Raw genomic sequence first — 7,519 nt, forward strand, 5'->3', positions numbered from 1 at the left:
CACAGACACCAATCGCCTCGCATGCCCGACCGCTGTCTCAGATTCCCAGGAGGCGGGCAACATTAGCTGTCGAGCTGGACACAATGCTTTGCATTGCTTTCTCCAGCTCAACCTAAAAAATGTAGTAAAAGACGAACAATTACAACTCAAAATAAGTGACTGCCCAGGGACATCATCTGCCTCGTCCTGGATCCTGCTAAGATCAACCCAACCCAACCAAACCAACAACAATTAATGGAAACACTACAAACCCACTTACCCAATTCAGAATCGGGCAGAATACTGCGACATGCATTCTTAAGATCGACAAGCGTGAAGCACACAAGACCTTAATCAGCCAGTCAGAATTATGCAAATATAGGTAGAAAACAGACCAAAACCCTTTAAAACTTGAAGCACACCAAATCCATGTGTTCCCGAACATAAATACTGCTCAAATATCCAATGTAAAGATAAACACAAACAGACTGAGAGTTAACAACCAGGATCACTTAAGAAGGGAAGTGACGATGATGAAATAACAAAATCAAGGGGTATGAATAATGGATACCCAACAAACTAAAAAGTAATACTAGTTTGTTTCCCTCAATTCAGAGGACAAAAAGAAGTGTGTAGTTGGTAATCTTTATATTATTGAGAATTTGATGGTCCAACCAACTACATGTCCCAGGACCTAACTCCTTAATCTAACAAAGATTATATAATCGTGTCATGGAAAATGAGCAAATGCCGGACTCCTGGAGTGAGGGCAATCCTACACTCAATGTTTACAAGTCAAGTTCAGTAAACTATCTATGGTAACAAATCAATCATCATAACTTCTGTAGAGTACAAATCTTCATAATTCCTTTCCCGACATGTCATGATCAATCATGTGCCAATAAAATGCCCATTGTGTTATGTTTGTTACCTGAATTTATAAAGCGCAAGCAATTACCCAAAGGTGTCAAGGTGCTGCCACTGTGGAGGACTTCGTGGCACTTCGTTTTTAAGGCTTTTCTAAAATTTAGTAGATTAGGAATGGATGTGGGGTGGATGCTTATTCCATTCTTTGGCTGTGGCGTTGACAAAAAGTCTGCCTCCCCAGTTTGTTCGTTTATACCTCTGGACTACCGGTTACCCGGAGCCACTGGACATGAGGTTCCTGCCTGGAAGTTACCCCTTGAAAGATTTTTAATCTGGATCAATCCCATAGAGAGCCTTAAGGGATACACAGAGGGCTTTGAATTGGATCCTTTGCCTGACAGGAAGCAAGTGAAGCTGTTTGATGGCAAGGGCAACAGAATTGTGTCTGGGTGTCCTAGTAAGGGCTCTGGCTGCCGCATTGAGATGTTCCTGCTTGTAATGGTAAAGCATTGCAGTAATTTATTTTCACCAGTACAAGAGTAGAGATAACTGGGCACAGTCTGGAATGGAGGAAAAGATATTTTAAGCAAGCTCAGGACACAGAAAGTGGATGTAGTGACTGCCTTGATTTGTGGTTCGAGAGTCAGGTTAGTGTCCAAAACCACACCCAGATTTCAGATCTTCTTTACTGAAGCGCAAAGGGAACCCTTTTCTTGAGACCACCTAGCTGGGGCCCATAGAGTCGGGTTATCCTCAAACAAGATGACTTCAGTTTTCCCTGAGTTACGTTTTAGACGATGTTGGCTCATCCAGTGACCAATTGCTAGCATGCAATTATTAAAATTTACGTAGGTGTGACATTTTTTTGAAGACATGGCAACCACAATATGAGTGTCATCAGTGTAGGAGGTCCGGTCAAGACCAAAGGAACTCATCAATGCTGCAGGAAGTTCAACAAAACGTGGGGCTTAGGGTGGACCCCTGCAGAACCCCACATTTCAGGCTAAAAGGTTCTGATGCAAAGGTATCAAGGGCCGCCATCTGTTTCCTTTTTGAAAGAAAGAGTCCTAGAAGTTTGAGAGTGGAGCCCTTGATAAAGACAGCCCTGAGAAAGTCGATCAAGATCTTGAGGTCGACCGTATCAAAGGCTGCAGATACGTTAAGGATCACCAAAGCTGTACACCCACTATAGTTATGATTCCGTTGGTAGTCTTTATCAGGGCTATCTGGTACTCTGACCACGTCTGAAACTGAATTGAGTGGTATCTAGCGACTAATGATCGAAAAAGAATTGGCCCAGTTGCTGATTCAATAATTTTTCAATAATCTTGGCAGGTAGGGCTAGGCGAGAGATAGGTCTATAGTTTTTTGGTGCCCCAGAATTGAGATTGGCTTTTTTTTAGCACAGGAAGGATAGAGGCCTCTTTACAAACCGAAGAAAAGAGTCCAGAAGACAATATAGTGTTAAAGATTGTGGTCAAATAATCTGACACTGTTTCTGCAGCCATGTTAATGATAAAGGGAGGACATGGGTCCAAGGGAGAACCTGATTTAGTTGTTTTTATAAGTGACGATGCTTGCTGTGGAGTAGGAGGGGAGAAATTAGAACAATTTGGATTGTCCAGAATAGGCATATTTAGGGAGAATTGTTCAGACTAGTTTTTTGCGTCTGTCCAACAATTTAGTGTATTTAGACTACTGTATCCATGAAGGGGCGAGCCAAAGTATTACAGAAGTCCTCGAATTTATTGTTCAAGGTACTCCTGGGAAGTGATGCCATACTAGCCACAACCTTAAAAATCTCTTTTGGAGAAATTATTGGCATCAGTTATTTTGTGGGGTAAAATATGTTGACTTTGTGTTAAGCTCAAGGTATTTATACATTCTAAGGCAGGCCTTATATTTATTTTTTCAGTGGGATTGTAGTCCTTTCTCCAGAGTTTGTCTTGTTTTCCTGTTTCTTCCACCTGAGGATTTCAGTGAACCAAGGGGCAGGGGGTTTGTTTCTTATAGGCTTCAAGGTTTTTAAAGGGGTGGATACTGCTTCTGTCAATTTGCAAGAAGATAGTTCTGCCTTTGTATGCTAGAAATATAAAATCAGAAGATACACAATTGATGGGCGGAATGCAGAACAAATCAAAACATTCACCCCAGGCAAGAGATCTGGGTTAAGTCATCATTCGTTGGCTCACCATGTCACCCCAGTTTAGACCTGGCCATTTGAAAATCAGTCTGTGCCTCATGGGAACAGTCCAGCTCGAACTGCGAAGCCAGGTCCTCACTGGACCGGAAACAAGCATCCTAAGACCGGTTTCAGAGTTTCACCTCTCCAGCCAGGATAGCTTGTATCCAGTGGCATAGTGAGAAATATCAAATCATCAAAATATGGTACCTAAGAACATGGCAGTAATTAAAAAACCAAATCCTCTTCTGATGAATATCATTAGTTACATGCCCAGGAGAGCATGTCATGAGGGGTGTTTGACAAGAGAGCATGGCTTACAGAATTACGACCCAGATAAAATTTCAGATGTACTGCTAAAACAACATGACATGAAGTTACCACTCCGGTAGCGTGCCCTTCAGGCATGCCTTTAGATGTATTGCTCCGATAACGTACAAAAGTCATCTTAACGTACCTTTGGCACTAACACACACTTTATATTTGTCTTTTAATAAAAGTGTATATCTCAACCTCTGAAGGATAGTTGCTCAGTATGTTTATGGTTTTGAAAACATAGACTTTCTTCTTTTAGGGGAAGTTTAAAAGTTATCTAGACTGGTCGAAGAAAGAGCTGGAGGATACACTAGAACTGCTTCGCAAAAAAGAGACCAAAGCAACACAAGTGGAGGTAAGAGAAAAGTAATTGTTATACCAGTAGTGTGAAGCATGCTCTCCAAACATTGTTGTGCTATATAAGTTACCAGCAAGACCAAAGAATTTGTGTCGGGGGTCTGCCATACCTAGATTTGGGTTTTCCTGACTGTACTTTGAAACTGAAGCATCCACAAATATAAAGGCATAAAGTCACTTTCAGACCTCGGGGTTTTGAGAATTTTTGTTTGGATGCTGTGTAAGGGTGAACCACTGTTATCCTGATTTGTGCTTAGATGTCTTCTCTGGAGAAGTGACTAGAGTCCAAGGGGTGATGGTAACAAGGATATTATTAAAGTGCATTACTACATGTTAAGGCAGAGGTCTCCATCCTATGATATAACGAGAGCTACTTCTGATCAGTGAAAATAGTCCCGAGCTGCTAATGGCTTGGCCATTGTTACAGTAGTAACCACATCAAATACAATCACTGTAGTGGCCGCACCATGTATGATTGCTAGTAGTGATCACCATCTTACCAAAATATCATATCGATAATATTGATTAATACAAAAGCATGTAAATATGTAGGTTTAAGTAAGTATAGATTTACTATCCTTAACTCCATGTCAACTTAAGCCAATATGAAAATCCCTGGAGGAAAATCTTACGTACTTTTACACCATCCTTTCAATCATTGTACTCAGTGACTTCACCATACATCTAATTTACCTCCCTGCACCCAAAGTACAGAAACAGATCCCAAATATACTCTCAAACTGAAATGTAATGCTTACACTATTTTATTAATATGAATTCCATTCTGTTCGAATTAAAATCTTGGTAATATTCCAAAAATATACATACAATCAATACATTAAAACATTTTTCACAATTTGTACATTCCACTGTATTTAGTCAAAAAATGCAAGACAATAATAAAAAATCATTAAAAAAACCAAAATGAAACCCCAGTTAAAAACAGTCATGAATGTCCTTGGTTTTTCCTATTGTTTTAAGTTGTCTACAGAACCCTGTTCCCTGGAACATGTTGGGTCATCTCTCTCACTCTTTTTCTTAACTATGTCTACATAAACCTGCAAAATAAGTAGTGGTGGAGACAAGAATGTAAATAAAGTTAAGCTCCACTATAAATAATTACCATCCTTGAAGTGGCTATACCCTCTGAATTACTTACTGTGCTTGGCTGCACTACAAGGAGCTACTTGCAGGGTGAGCTACCAGTAGCTCCTAGCTATGCACTAGAGACCCTTGTTTTAAGGAATCTTAATGGGGTGTCTCGTGTAGTATCCAGTTCCCTTCCGGTATCTGGTGTATTTTCCTGCATGTGTAATTTGACTGGGGTCACAGGGGCAGTCTGCATTCCTCCAGCTTCCACTGCAACCTCCACTCATTACTGTTCTTGATCTCAAGGACATCCAAAGTTTGACTTTGATGTCCAGCAGAGCTGAAATTTCAAAAGATTGTTCAATCCTCCTGTGGTGTAAATCCACCCATTGGTGCTAGGTAGGGTAGAGAACCAATCATAAAACCCAGACTCATTAGTTACCTTTTTTATTTTTCAGAATTTAAGCAATTGCGGCATATCTCCAGGTCACCAGTTATTTCCGTGGAAATCATTTCTAATGATCTTGTGTACTATTATTGGGAATTGCTGTTTCATCAGCTATCCGCTCATATTACTTATCTATATCTATACTACTATTATAAAGAGAGAACTTGCACCTTTTGGCCAGGTAAACTCGGGAACCACAGCGCCAATCTACACACCCGATACATCTATGAAAATGTCAGGGTGTGTAGATGGACATAGGCTATATAAATTAAACAAAAAAAGTAAATTAAAAAAATTAAGTTTGTAAACAAAGTAGTCCCCTGAAAGTAGCGCCGGCCGGGACCTAGCGCTGGCTGCGACGCGACGTGCGTGATGACGACGAAGGAGGAGCGGCGGTGCAGTGACGAGCGGCTGTGCAGTGAGGAGCGGCGGCACAGGTAAGGAAAGGGAAAGTGAGACTGTGTGATGCAGGGGGAGGCAAGATGGAGGCAGCAATAAATGAAAATGTTGGAGCGCTAGTGAGTGGGGGCGGGAGGGGGGCGCGAGTGAGTGGGGGCGGGAGGGGGGCGCGAGTGAGTCTGGCGGGAGGGGGACGCGAGTGAGTCAGGGCGGGAGGGGGGCGGGAGAGAGTCTGGGCGGGAGGGGGTTGGGGCGGGAGCAGGTGTACTGCCCCCAGCCCCTTTCTGCCCCAGGCAACGCTGGGGTGGGCTGCTAGTCATGTATACAATCACTTACAGTAGGGAGATCAAAAGGGGGGAGGAAGAGTTAGTGCCGCGTGGCACCGAGGTGGGCACGTCCTCCTCGTGCAAAAGTAACTGTAATCAAAAGGGTCCACCTCAAGGGTTTTTTTTTGTATGTATCCTGATGACTCTGGAATCCACACATTTGTTTAAAATACCCCTCACACACCAAAAGGGCCCTTGGTGTCATGCTTCATCATCGGGGTCTTCACTGGCTGGTATTGTTAAAAACGTGAAGTCGGAAAGGGTAAGCGGGGTTATGAGCTTACTTTCCTGTGTGGGTCGACATGTTTCGGGGCGCCATGCCCCTTCGTCAGGACCGGGGTAAGAGATCCTCCTGTCACTCACTAGAGAGTCGCTACAGTGGGTGTATTTACAAAAAAAGTGAAAAAAAGGGGACTATGTGTATGGATATAAAATTAATATTCTAATACACATCCCTTGAGGTGGACCCTTTTGATTACAGTTACAATCACTTACAAGAATTGGATTTTTTCAGTAATCTTATTTAAACGATTGATCATTCTATATCAACCGTGCCAAATTATCTTTGTTAAAATGGTTGAAGTTGTCAGGCTTTGTCAGTCATAAACGTGCTTACCACCACAGCCACAGGATTAGAAGACGTGTAGAACCTTACTGAGCATAAATTGCGTATGTACTGAACTGTCATTGTGTCGGTCAACCTATTCAGTAGTAGATACAATCCTGCTCGGACTGCCATGTATATAACTTCCTTAACAAGGTAGTAGACAGACATATATTTCAGCCTTATTGAATTATTAAAGGGGAACCCTTCTACATGACTGGGTGGTGAATAACAGCCTAAGCTCAGTGTAGGTTATTTTTTGCTGCTGTATTCCTGTCCAGGAAAGAGCTACATTGGAATTTGAGGCAAAATGCAAGATTTCAGAATCCTGTGTTCACAGCGGAGGAATTTAAGCTTGTTTATAACTGCCCATGCAAGAAGCCAGGAATGTGAACATCTGTAATGATTTATCCTTTTTAAAATCTTTTTTCATAATAATGTAAAATATAATCTTTTAGTGGTATGTAATGATTGTTTGCTGACATTCCGTTACCCTAGTGGCTGATATTTTGGGGTGATGCAAGTGGAAATTGTTTAATAATATACCACGGTTTTGAATATCCAGTCCATTAGGGGCTCAAGATCCAATTTCGCAGAGAAGATGGTAAGTGCTTACACTACTGTGTGTGGGAATGATTTCAAAGTTCATAAATTATGAGATATTTGCATTAACCCCTTCCATGCTGATGACGGCCCCCAGCAGTCATACATCACTGTGGGCGTGTGCTGATGACGGCTGGGGGCCGTCATGAACCCGCCCACTCCTTAAAACGGCCGCACCGGCGCAGAATCGCAGCCGCACCTAAGGGGTTAATATAGTGCTCTGATTTAAAGAAGTTCAAATCCAGGAATCAACGGAAAAACACAGGTTTTATTGTAAAAGAATGTTGTCTCCAACAAAAATCTTCTGGTCTGTGAAACCCTTCAACTGACTCACCAAAATTCTAATCTGC

The sequence above is a fragment of the Lissotriton vulgaris genome, unplaced genomic scaffold (assembly GCF_964263255.1).
Source record: "Lissotriton vulgaris unplaced genomic scaffold, aLisVul1.2 SCAFFOLD_1778, whole genome shotgun sequence".
NCBI lineage: Eukaryota > Metazoa > Chordata > Amphibia > Caudata > Salamandridae > Lissotriton > Lissotriton vulgaris.